Raw genomic sequence first — 14,448 nt, forward strand, 5'->3', positions numbered from 1 at the left:
ACATCCAATCCTAACTTTGAGGGGGAGAATGCTAGGGTGCAAAGTCATGCTTGGATGTAGTGTTTTCGGCTTTCCTCTTTGTATGTGTAAATGGGTTGAGTCTTTCCTATAAATAGGAAGTGAGTGACTCCCATTAGGTAAGTGAATCCATTTGGAGTGTTAGACTAGAGAGAGAAATTGTGTACAAACCCATTTGTATATTCTTTCTAGATCTAATAAGAGCTTACAAAGATTTATTTACTCCTTGTGTTCTTGATTTTACATGATGATTCACTAGATCTTTCTAATTCCGCACATGCCATCATAATCAACACCACTACAAATGGGAAGCAACAAGAAGACCTCGTGAAGAAATTAATGAATTTTGATGAATTTTAATGAATGCACCAAATGAAAGGATTTGTGTTTTTTAATGAATTTTAATATGTACCAAATGAAAAGATTGGTGTTTTTTAATGAATTTTGATGTTTTTATGAGTTTTGATGCTTTTTTGGTGAAATTAATGGTTATAGTTTTTAAAGTACGAGCTCTTAATAAGGAAAAGTTTAAGTACAATGTTGTAGTTGAAAGAAATGATAGAGAAGGGTAAAATGGTCATTTTTATTATTCAGCACAAAAATTCAGAGGTTCCAACCAAACAGAATCTAAAAATTCAGATCTTAAAAATCCAGACCCTCTTAGAAATTCAGGCCTCTTAAAAATTCAAATCTTAAAAATTCAGATACTGCCAAACAGCCCCTTATTATTTATATTAACAGAAATCGGAAGATGGTATCTAGAAATCAAATAGGAGAGGTATCCAAAAATCAAAAGTGAGAAGGTATCTAGAACCGGGAGTTTACTCATTTATAAATTGAATGACTTATGTGATAATATTTTAATGGGAGAGGGACAAAGGGAATCCAGAGAGTGTAGAGAAAGATTTCGATAGGAGAGTCGACTCCTCATCTTCTATTTGTTGATCCTTTTGTTTTTCTAGGAGTTCGGTTGGTGATTACATATTCCAGCTTTTCAACTTCTGGAGCCCTTGCTTAGCCTCCATGTAATCTAGGAAATTAGATTGTCGATCGGGAATAAGAGACACTGAATATTGGGCCAAAATTATACCTATACTATCAACATACTTGGCCGAAATTATGCCTCCTCTTTTTTGCTACCCTGGGCGTTTGCTTCACTCGCTTAGGTATTGGGTTGACGCTAGTGAACTCATAACCTAAACAAGCAGTTATACATCAATTATCATATAATCATGGATAAACATAGATAGCTCTCTTACTTAAAATATTATGACTTAATGTGGTAATTAACCACTATGGTACTCAATCATCATGACACTCAGTCTATCACAAACATTCAGGACATAGTTTATTTTCACATAAGTCTAAAACATGTAAAGGAGTAAAGACTCGCCTGATGGTTGATGATAAGCTTGAAAAAAATAAGCAAGCTTGAACTTTCCTAGTAATATCAACCTTCAAACAATAATATTTCTCACACTCTAACCCAACAAAATATATCAATTCCATACAAGTTTTATTTTCACAACTCATGCAATTTTGCTCACTACACAACCCTCTAATTCGACCCATTTTAAGCCATCTCAAACTCCTTTCCACATAAGGGTTTTGATATATTATTTTTGTTCCAACTCTTAGGATTTTAGAAATATATGGAACTCCTTATGATGATTTTTCTAGAATTTATGGCAATTTTACAAAACTGCATATACGATTAGATCATTTTTGGACCAGTATGTGGAAATCGCAATTTTAACCGTAGCTAAAGTTGTTTTTAGCTTTTATCATAAACTAACAAAATGTAGGACCCATTGGTTTCAACTAAAAAGGATTTTTCTAAAAATAGTTATAAATTTATTAAAATAGTGCCAGATTGTAGATTTTTTACCACAACAATAAATCATCACTCAGTGGTTATAGATTAATCATCAAAGATTCTATTGTTTAATTTAGGTGAATCGTCCTGTTTCCCATCATTTCTTATTTCAAGGCCATGGGCTAGAAGTCAATTGTGTAAAAGCTTTGGGCCTTAAGGAGGTAAATATTAGACCTTGTGGAAGGAGGTAATGATGGTTGAGAGATCTAACTCTTGAATTGTATTTTGGGCCGAAAGGTAAAAAGGGAAAAGTCATAGGGCAAGTTCTTGAATTAAATATGGATTTTTGCTCAGAGGTTTTTAGACCAAGATATTTAATTAATATTGTAGAGATTTTGTAACACCTTTACATGGATATAAAGAACGTTGAAAACAGAGTTGGAACGAAGAAGTTACAACTGTTTTAAGTTATGACGATTTTTGGGCTAGTCGCGTACGTTAGAAGTACAGGGAGTACGTTGGTCGTACTAGGGCATCCCTAGTATGATGGGCATACCCCGAGTACGTTGGGCGTACACGATCAGTTCCCAACCCCTATTTTTGTGGTTTGAGCCCTATTTAAGCTCCTTAACTTCCTTAAACTCACTCCATTCTCATCCTCCACCTCTCCAACACCCTCTCTTTAAACCCTAACCCTAGTTTAAGTCTTGTCAGCAAAAAGAAGGTTTTTTTAAGTGCTTTAGAGTGTTGGTTGCATTGTAGAAGTGTTGGTTGCATTGTAGCTTGTAGATTCAAACCATGTTCACCTTGATCTTTCTTCTGGAGGTACAAAGTTTGATTCTTGATGATGAAATTCTTAGATCTTGCTAATTTTGGGTGTTATGAGCTTTTGGTCACTTTAAGTGCAAAAATTTTAGATCTTAAAAGCTTGGGACCATGTTATGGATAACGTTGGAAACTTTATCCATCTAAACAACATATTGATTCAGATCTGAAGGTTGGAGACTTGGATTTAACAGATTAAGTTGAAAAAGAATCACTTTTGGTCCCTTTATGACTTAACGACTAGATCATGTTTGTTGGGACCATTTTAATGGATAAAGTTGGAAACTTTATCCATTATGGAGCTATTAGGAACCATAAAAATGTGATCTTGGTCCTCCTATCCCTTCCATGCAAGAGTTGTAATGTCTTACTGGATTAATAAGTTAGGGTTTTAGCGTTTGGACCTTCCCTAACCATGGAAAGTCATAAAGGTGGAAATTTATGACTTAAGACAATATTTTGAGGCTAGATCTAAGTTTGGGTGAAAAGTCCTTAAGGGATTAAGTGTTGAATGGAAAGGATGGAACCATCTCGAGTACGATGGGCGTAATTTTTGTATGCTAGGCGTACTAAGCCATCCCATGTACGCGAGGGCATAAGTTGAGTACACCAGTAGTACTCATCCAGCCTTGGCCTTTAACGTTTGTTGATTCCGTTGATCGTTGACTTTTTGACAAAGTTTGACTTTAGGTTAGATCTGTAGAGATATGTGATGGGTTTTGGCCATAAGACATCCTATGTGCTCATACAAACCCTAATGCTTGGATCTAGGTTTCTCTATTGTACATTCTTTGAATCCAAGACTATAAACCCTAATTCTAGCATATGGAAATCGATATTAACATATAATTAGGTTTAAGACATTACATTGATTGTTATGTAGCAATAACAATCCCAATTCCTCCTTGAATTGACTTTGGAAGGCTTAGAGTCACAAGTGTCACTCCTCTAATGATTCACAAACACCATAAGCAAGAGGATGAAGAGGAGAGAGGATGGAGGCTGCCCAAAACCATCTACCAACCCTAGAGCAAGTCTTTTTCACGTTTTTGGTCCTTAAGGGATCTATATATAGTTAGGCTATTAGGGTTATCTAACAAGGAAACCCTAATTTGGTTACTTAAGTCCTAAGCAACCCATGGACTCCTTTAATCAAGCCCTTGGACGATTTCCTTATGGGTTTTCCATTAGAATTCGTCCACCCCTTGATTTAAGACAATCCATGGCCCAAATTGCAATTATCTTATAATTACAATTCCAGTCCCTTAAGTTTAATTAATTTCTTTTAGTCACAAAACTAAATACCAATTAATTATTGACTAATATTAATTAAACAATATGATTTCTCCTTTAATATATTATTCCCATAATATATTAATAAATCATATTTAATCCTTTCTCTCCATAATTCATCCTATCAAGTTGCTTTGGTGAAGGCAACCCAAAAGGACCATGCACCATCGGGTCAAGTACATACCAAAATAGTTATGGACTTAGACACTAATCCAACAATATGTTAGATATGTATCTTGGTATCAAGTATGTTGATATGCTATAGTGATATGTTAGATTTGTATCCTAGTATTAAGTATGTTGCTATGTTGTAGAGATCTGTTAAATTTGTATCCTGGTATCGAGTATGCTGCTATGTTGTAGTGATAGTCGAGCAGTCTCAATTTCACTACAGGATTTTAGAATGAATGATGGGCCCATGTTAGATTTGTATCCTAGTATCAAGTATGTTGTTATGCTGTAGTGATCTGTTAGATCTGTATCCTGGTATCGAGTATGTTGCTATGATGTAGTGATCTGTTAGATTTGTATCCTGGTATCGAGTAGGTTGTGTTGTTGTAGTGATCCATAGAACTGTATGTTATTTGTACTTGTTGGTTATCATCTATGGAGTGCCCTAGGGGACTGTCCGTGGTCATGTAGGATAGCTTGAGAACTCTTGATCTAGGTTTTCTTGCATGTTCCTTGTTTGATTGTGGCTCTAGAGTAGGATAATCTGTTCGGGTGGCTATCTCACCTCTAGTTACTTATGGTTACACATTCTATGGAAGTTAGCTGGTAGCAAGATTGTATGTTATGAGAGGACTAGTAGGCCTAGTGAGTTGTATGATTGATGTTTGCTTGTATTATGTGCCTACTTGATCCTTGATTGTTTATATGTCGGCATATGGTAGTAGTGGGTTGAGATGGTCCTGCTTTGTACGGTAGGCCAAGATACCCGGTGCAGGCCGGTTGTAAGCCGTAGGCACGGAGGCTTGGGAAGAACGGTTGGGTTGAGGCGGTAGGCCAACAAACCCTGCGTATTGCAGCCCGATAGATGAGTGGAACCGATGCATGCTTGTATGTTTACCATATTAGGTATTTTGGGGAAAATTCACTAAGCTTTGTGCTTATGCAATTGTTTATTATTTCAGGTATCATCGATCATCATGGGAAGGCGAAGGTGTGATTGTACTACATTCATCAACAACAATGAAGATTCCGCACTTTAATATTACTCTGATTTTTATAAATGTATTTGGTATAAGCGGTTTTCTCCATAATAGATTTATAATTAGGAAGATTTACTTAATTAAAATTGAAATTTTTTTGCTATGAAAATAGGAAGTTACATTAGGGGTGTGTATGGAGCGCTTTGGTTTGGTTATTGGTCAAAATCGAACCATAACCATTACAATTGGTTAATATATTTCGATAATCATTGGGTAACGGTTAATATTGGTTTTGTTTAATGGTTTTAGTCGGTTAATGATTATGGTTAATGGTTAATATCGGTTAATCATAATGGTCTAATATGACATAAAAATAAAAACAAAAATTCTGTAAAAATTGACATACATAAAGTCCATTGTTATAAAAAGTGAATGATTGTATATATAATTGTATTGATAGAAAATTACTTATCCTAGTTAATTCCACATAATTAGCCTTAAAATTTTCAATTTGTAACATAATTACATACCATATATTTAATATTGTATTATATTAAAAAAAATTATAAATATTATTGGTTGGGTTGGGTTTATAGTGATTCGGTTTTAGGATAAAAACCATAACCTAACCATATATATTCAGTTAATAAAAATTAGAAACCAGACCATGTCTTTTAGTAATGGTTCGGTTATATCAGTTAATTTGGTTACGGTTCGGTTTTTCTGTTAATATGATCACCCCGAGTTTAATTCAACAAATTAGAAGACCAACCAACATACCAAACCTTAGGAATATCAAGCACAACCACCCTAAACATCATGGTGGTGGCGGAGATGATGGCTATCATCGACCATGATGGTGGCGTTGGTGATTTGTGAATCAAAACACAAAAGAACTTACCTAGTGTTTTACAAATGAGAAAAAAGCAAAATCATCTTCTTCTCTTCCCCAAGTCGGCGCCTCCATTCTTCTTTCACTCTTGGATTGTCCGCACAAATGAAATGGAGTATTAGGGTTTGCCCTTTTATAACCAGCTCATCCCTAATTTCCTTTTTTTACTTCTCATAACTTAATGTTTACCTCTAAGGCCTCCCTTTCTCGATTCTCCAAATTACCTCCCTTGTTCTTAATTGTGTTTCTTTTTAACCCCTCACAAAATTAATTTATGCCATCTAATGCATTTTTCTCAATCCGAATTAAGAAATGCACTCAAAACAATTACTCGAACTTATATCATGTTATTTATTTGTCAACTTAAGGATAAAACAAATAATTAAATACAATAAATGGAAAATGGGGCGTTACACATAATCAAGACTTCCTTCTTCTTTAACTTTCAAACACCAATTAGACCCAATATTCAATTTGAAATGCTTTTGTCAATCAATCAAACTACCGTGAACCAAACTTTTTTGCATCATAAAAAGACTCGGTTTTCACTAACATTTTAATGCTTCATATCCCTTTGATAAAAATTACACTACTTCGCCATTTTTCAAATCAATCAACTATTACACTTTACATATTTGGATTTCAATGAGTGTTACGAACAACAATCCAATCAGTTCTCAATACAAATTATTAGGCTGAAGGGAGTGGTGTCACACTCCCTCATTTTGCCACACTCCTTTACCACACTCAAAGAGTGGAATACCATCAAGAGAAGAAAGAGAAAGTAGAGCGATAGAGAGAGGGAGGAAGAGAGGAGCGCTCCCAGGAATGGCCGCACACCTCAAACCGCACTCCCCAAACCGCATAGGGGGGTGTTTCCTATGCCACATAAGCTTCATGTCATTCTTACTGCACTCCACTCCCTCAAGCCTTAAGACATTATGTGATGCTTCACACCGTCTTCGAATCTTGAATAAACATCGAATCATCAATTTCAACCCAACATTCCAGATCAAACCAATCCATTGATAAAATACAAAATCCATCTTCACCAATCAACAAATTCATTCTCGTTTCAATTAATTTTTTTTGGAAGAATTTATTCAAATCATTTTCCATATCTTCAAATCCACCAACGATTACCCTCATAATTTCCATCAATCAATAACTAACATCGATACATCATACTTTCAATTCCAAAAATGTCGAATCCACATTCAAATCAAAATAGACGCATATCTTGAGATATTAAACCTAATCAAATCATGAATGAATCTGGATGAAAGAAAATCAGTGAAAAAAAACTAGTCTCATACTAATTAATTAGAGATTCAAAGATAAATAAAATTTAATCTGGAACTGATATTCACGATGAAGAGAAGATACATGATCTTGATTAAGCATACGATGCAAACGATTATTGATTTTGAATGAAAGCTTAGGGAGTGTTTGGCTTAGCTTTTAAAAGCCTAAAATTCTTTTTTGGAAAAGTTACAAAAAGTCAGGATTTCCTGACTTTTCCAAAAAGTTGATTTTCCTTGTATAAAAACTTCAAAAGTAGCTTTTTAAAACTAGTTTACCAAACCTTTTTTGCTTTTTTTTTTCTTTTCCAAAAAGGACTTTTGGGTGTGAAAAGCTAAGCCAAACATCTTATTAATCCAACGAATACAATGAAAGTTATCGCCATGGAGGGTTTAGGTTTGTGTTTCCATGATTCCTTCTGTGTTAACTAGTGTCTTAAGGTAAAGGGACTAAATTAAACCAATGTCAAAGAGTTTATAGTACCACGCTCACATTATCCGTATTTTAAAATGGTGGTAACAAAGAGAAATTTTTTGGTTAATATAAAGTCTTACCCGTAATGACGACGGGTGTAACAGTCCAAACTAGTATCACGGTTTCAAAATGTTTTTTTTTTTTTTTTTTTTTTTTTTTTTTTTTTTTTTTTTTTGAGTTAGTGGCATGATATTAACAATAATAAAATGTACGTTGGTACATGAATTTATGCAAATGTATGTGATGCTTAAAGATTAGTATGATTCCATAAAGAGAGCATAAAATTATATGGATCTTAAGGAAGGCTAAATCCATATGAAAAATGAGAGTTTGAAAAACAAAACGGAAAGAATGTTAACGAAAGTGTGATCATATACTAATTCCGATGTTATAGAAATTGGAAAAACTTCATTGTTGATACTCAAGAACAAAGTGTAGATTACGTGGCAAGTATATTGTCCAACAACATCCCCAACCAAGAATATGCATATAGCGTCGATAACTACAAGTTTTGGAATTCCCCTACAGATACGTCGTTTAAATAATACGATTATGGTTTACGACTTGTGTAATGTTATGAAACAATTTTCAACTTTTTTTTACATTAATTTTATATTAATGGACTATTAACATTTTGAAACGAAACCACCCAAAAATGACCGGACCAAAACCTGGTTTAAATTTAAATGCTCTTCTGCAGTTGTCAGACCGTAAAGATCTCCCAATCAAATTGGATGGATCAAACCAAGACTGAAAAAATCCAAAATCGAACAAGTCCAAAATCCAGACAGCATCGGGCTTAGCTTAATCGTAAGCCCAATGCCCAAACTCCAAAGCAATCATCGCTAGTCGCCACCACGACACCAACTTCTCTTACTATCACCGTCGTCACTTGTAAAGACCCGATCATTCCATCAGGAGCCTCAGCCTGCATAACCCTGTATCTATTCAGTATTATAGGTTGCTTGTTGCCTATGAGTTTGGTAATGGGGACGACTAGGTTGTTACCAGGGTAAGCCCAGACCCACCCTTAAATTTTCATTATTATTATTATTATTATTATTTTGAAATAAGATAATACTTGGGTGTAAGTCATTTCAAAAACATATGTAGTTTATTTGGCAAGGCACATAATATCACATCCTCAAACACTAAACACTATTAGATGGATACCATGACTTTACATTTTGGGATGCTTTTTTAAGAGTAAATTACATGAATGGTCCCTATGGTTTAGGATAATTTGTGTGTTTGGTCCCTAACTTATTTTTTTAACTCGGAAGGTCCCTACTGTTTGTTTTCATTATGCTCTTGGTTCCTATTTTACCTAAAAAGACTATTTTGTCCTTCATTTTTTAATTTATTTAAATAAATGCACCCCCAAACCCACCCTCCTCACCTTATTTTATTTACCCCATCATTTTTCCATGTATAAATAATAGTGTTTTTTTTTGTAAGACAGAGACTAAGCGCGTAACAAAAACATACAGTAGGGACCAAACATGTAACAAAAACAAATAGTAGGAACCTTCCGAATTAAAAAAATAAGTTACGAATCAAGCACGCAAATTATCCAAAACCATAAGGACCATTCATGTAATTTACTCTTTTTTTAAACAATTCATTTTTTAAGTTATATTTTGGCCCCTCATATTTAGAAATATTTAGAAGTTAAATTGCTATAATAAGTTAGTTTTAAATAATTCTTTTTCAGATTTATTTTACTTATATATAAAAAAAATTATATTTAAGAGGCTATTTACTTTTCACATAAAGTCTTCAAAATCAACGAATATATATATATATATATATATATATATATATATATATATATATATATATATATATATATATATATATATATATATATATATAACTTTAAGGGCATCGTCGCCTAACCGTCGAGGTGAAGTCGGGACCTAAAAGATCAAATGGAACAGTACAATAGACAAGTAAATTCCTTCTGAATTCTAAGGTATTCTCTTTTATTAAGAATTACGGGATTCATCATTTGAGGGGAAGTAGACTACTTAAGAATTTCACATTTCATTTATGTCATAATTGAATAAAGAATTCATAAAATCTAAATAAAAATAATTAAGGAAGACAGAATCCATGAAGTTTTGTTTGGTCTTCACTGGAAACTTGAGTAAGGAGTAGATCCTTTTGGAGTTTTCTAGAATTTGAAAGCGAGAACTCATTTCTTTTTCTTTTTTTGGTATACCTACTTGAGCCCGATGAAAGGAAACTTTCACGTCCGATTATATATATATATATATATATATATATATATATATATATATATATATATATATAGAGAGAGAGAGAGAGAGAGAGAGAGGGAGTGGTTCAAATGAGAACCAACAAATGTTAAGAACCGTAACAACCTCTAACTTTAGATGTTTATAAAGGGTTTAGGGTAACCCTAAACCCTTTATAAACACCCTAAACCCTAAATCCTATATAAACACCCTAAACCCTAAACCCCTTATAAACACCCTAAACCCTAAACCTTAAACTCTTTATAAACATCTAAAATTAGAGGTTCTTACGGTTCAAACTTTTTATAAACATCTAAAATTAGAGGTTCTTACGGTTATTAACCTTTTTTGGTTCTCATTTGAACCTTTACCTATATATATATATATATATATATATATATATATATATATATATATATATATATATATATATATATATATATATATATATATCTTTACTATCTTATAAAGTAAATCTAACTATTTCTAAAAATAGATTTATTATAATATTAATATTTTTTTAAGACGTCCAGACCCTTAAGCTAATAGTACAAGTGATATTAATAAAATAATATTAAATTTTAATTTGATTACTTTGAAATCTTATTTATTTCAAAATTTTGACCTAATCTCTTTAATCTGAGTTGAGTCCATGCTTATTCCTAAAATCTTGGAAAATATCTATCCATTTTGGCACACCGTACTCTCTATTGTTTGTTATTAAGGCTTCCACACATTCTCTCATTTGGAGACCTAAACCACAGATGGTGAAATCGCCTCTTTTCTTCACTAAGGTCTCAACACTTTACTCTTTCTCTCTACTCAATCTTTGTGTGCTCTTTTTGCTGTACTGATTGCATGCCTTCCACAAGCAGTCGATTCATCGAGATGATGAAGAAGACAAAGAAGTGGATGTGTATGGCCTTCTAACTCTATCGTCCTCTTTATTGATTGCTTTGATAAAATCTAGGTATACTCTCTCTCTCTCTCTCCCTCTCTCACAACGAATTGCAAGTGGAGGTTCACAGAGATGGTCTCGATGGTTTAAGGAGGTTGTAATGGGTTGTGGTTGGTGGTGATTAAGGTGGGTTGTGATGGTGGCGGTATAAGGTGGTTTTGGTGGTGGGTATAAATCTGGTATGTGTTTCCTTTTTCTTTTCCTCTATTCATTTTACATAAATATCAGGTGTGTATATAAAATCTTTTTACTGTGTATGTTTTTGTGTTTAATGGCTAAATTTCAAAGAGAATGAACCAACACAGCCACCTACGGACCACTCACCGCTTGTCACCAACGAACCACCGGACCACCAGGGCTCTGCAATTGTACCACCACTTCACCACCAAAAACTCTACCCCTAAACTCGCTTGGATCTGGAAACCCTTAACGACGACCGCGACTGTCTCCCCTGCTCGATCTATGCATACTCACTCGCCTCGCATGCCTTCATCTAGCTCTCTCTCTCTCTCTCTCTCTCTCTCTCTCTCTCTCTCTCAGGTTAATTTTAGCGACTTGTAATGTTTTTTTTGGTTTTATTGGTCGATTTCAAAGGTTTTTGTCTTCCTGATGGATTACATGTGGTTTCTACCAGCCGATGCCGCCTCTATCGTTGCTCCCGACATCACAACCCACCTTCGCTACTGCCATTAACCCATCCATCTAACCCTAAATTGTCACTCTTAACAACCACCATCTTTGAGGTCTTCCTCAATCCAAGGTTTGAATATAATAAGGTATGCTTTTTCATTCAGACTTGCTTTTCAAACACACAAGTTCATATGGATGAAAGTTTTGGGTTAATTCTTTTAGAACTGACCATGGTTTTTCTCTTTCTCTCACATATACACTCCATGGATAGATATAGAGCTGAATCTCTTCTATCTCACTCTTTTTTCTGTAGAAACGAGAAGTAACAATTAAACATGTACTTTTTGTTTAATATTTTGTGTTTATTATGGTTCTTGATTTTGGTTTACTTTATGTTGTCTAGGTTCAGACAGAAGTAACAACAACAACTCACAATAGGTATATTTCGAGCTCTATTTCTTTGTAATTATAGTAGTAATATGGTGCAGAAAGGCAAGCATATGTTGTTGAAATGTATTAAAATAGGACAAAAAAGCTTATAGATGTTGAAATGTATTAAACTTTTCTGTAATTTTACAAGATTCCATAACTTTTGTATTCTTTTTTAACTTTCCATATCTGATATGCAAACCAAAACTCCAGATTTTATTGTAATATGGCTTGATGATTTATTTCTGTTCTGCAGGACCATAAACTGTCGTGAATAGTTAATGTCCCATGGCTTGATGATTTATGCATTGCTGCTTCATCCTTACAACCGATGTTGATCCCTCGAATATTCAAAGCCATATCAATGAAGCAATGTAAGTTTTCTTTATTGTTTGCGATTTTGGGTTTTCATTTAGAACTGATTGTTGATTAAACCCAAAAAACTACAAGTGGGTTGATATTAATCTGTGTTTGAAGGTCATATATGGTTTGATTTTGCTTCGGGGTTGTGTTTTGGGTGTTTGCTCCATTTTTGTTTGAATATTATATATTGGTTTTAGATTTGCAGCTCTGATGTTGGTTTTTGATTTTTTTTATTTTTTTTTTATCATTTGAGCATATCATGAGAAGCTGGTTTCAAGTTCCATTCAAATGTAATTTGTCTTTCTTCAATTTATTTTAAGCGAAACGATCCCACATGCATCAATATCCTCAAGGAGACCTCTAACAAGTCTTGTGGCTAAAGGATTCTATATTCAATATGGTTATTGGGTTATGGTTTTGAGTCTTTAAGAACATCTTGGATCATTGCGCTCTCTCCATCGATGTTTATTTTTTTATATAAGTTTATAAATTTCCAAATATTTGTTGGGAATGAAACATGTTTCTCATGCGTGTGTATTGTTACTCAGTTACAAGATATGTGTATATAATATTTTTATAAATGATTGCATTTTTTATAATTTTGTAGTGGCCTGTTATGAGGGATTCATTGTTTTAAATAATTAGTCTATGTTGAATCCATGCTAACTGGATTGTTTAATGTTGTAGGTCATTGATTTCACTTGTCGACTCATGTTTAGAAATGGTTTTACTACTATGTTCCATATTAACTTGACAATATTTACAATTGGTTTAACATTTAGGGATGTGATCAATTACTTCATGAATTAGTGTGTTAATGAGGGTGTTTATATAGCAGTAAGGTAAGAAGGAATCATCAATTTTTATCGGGTTAAGTTGTTGTTTGCGGGTTCAAGGGGTCCCTTCCTGAAGGGGAAGTATTCAAGAAATCATTGTGTGTTTATTTTACATTTAATTTTTGTTATGAATTACATATATTTATGTATGTTTTTCAATTCATTGGGTATATATTAATCTTTGAGTGTCTGGATTTATAGGAGGCGAGGGCTTTAGCCGTTAAATCAGACCTGGAAATTGTTTTTGGTGGTATGGTTTGAAACATAATCAGTGAATTAATTAAATATTGTTGATTTTTATGTTTGTTTCGAGGACTAGACATCATTTAATTGAAAAAAATAGAGCATATGGTAGATTATGTGACCCGTGACTTTTACAGCCACTTCATTAACCACTATTACCCTCGACACATTTCCAAAGCTTCATTCAAATTTCAAGGATTTCAACTTTTATTTCATTATGGAAGCTTTAGTTAAGCAATTGTTTAGTTTTTTTTTATGTCTAACACATGGTTCATAATTGACATCCATAACATGTTTTCATGTGTGATAGTGTATCAATTTGATATCTGCATATTGCTGATGTTCGAAAACACCATAGGATCAATTTTTATTTTTTATTATTTTGTAAAAAGTTCAAGTAACTATTAGCATTTTTAATACTTTTTCATGTGTGTATACTTTTTTCTTGTGTGTACATGTTCAGATATACAAATGGCACATGTTTTATTGGTTGGTCAATATTATTTATAAAACAGAACGATTAAGCCTCTTGTTTCGAAACTAGGCTTATAATGGTATATTATTTTTGATCAATCTCACCATTTCGATTAAGCCCTCAAATTCCAGAGGATATGCAAATTTTATCTAATGCCTACACTATAGATTTCAAAGATGTTCTAGAACAAGAGAAGAAATTAAAAAATAACTCATGGAATCCAAAAGTATTATTAGGAAGTAGTAGAAAGTATTCAAAGAACCGAAAAGCTCAATAAGCTATAGTTGGAAAATAAAGATGTGAGATCCATTTCAACAAAAACCTATTAACTAAAAAAAAAAAAAAAAAAGTCCCTAAATAAACCATACTGGAAAGAACTTTAAAACTGAAAAATAAATATACATTATAATGAAAATACAACAAAATTACACAAAAATGTTTTGATAATTGAAATATAGATAAGCGTTAATAAATCTCTCAAA

At 33.3% G+C, this 14,448-nt stretch overlaps 1 long non-coding RNA gene across 1 annotated transcript; it reads left to right on the top strand.

The window, feature by feature from the left end:
* Nucleotides 1-11,677: 11,677 nt before the first annotated feature.
* LOC145100341 (uncharacterized) lies at nt 11,678-13,676 on the top strand. Its single transcript, XR_013704981.1, has 3 exons — nt 11,678-11,766; nt 12,024-12,058; nt 12,306-13,676. It is a non-coding gene; the product is annotated as an uncharacterized LOC145100341 (long non-coding RNA).
* Nucleotides 13,677-14,448: the final 772 nt, after the last annotated feature.

The sequence above is a fragment of the Lactuca serriola genome, chromosome 4, assembly GCF_051521515.1.
Source record: "Lactuca serriola cultivar US96UC23 chromosome 4, Lser_US96UC23_V15, whole genome shotgun sequence".
Lineage (NCBI taxonomy): Eukaryota > Viridiplantae > Streptophyta > Magnoliopsida > Asterales > Asteraceae > Lactuca > Lactuca serriola.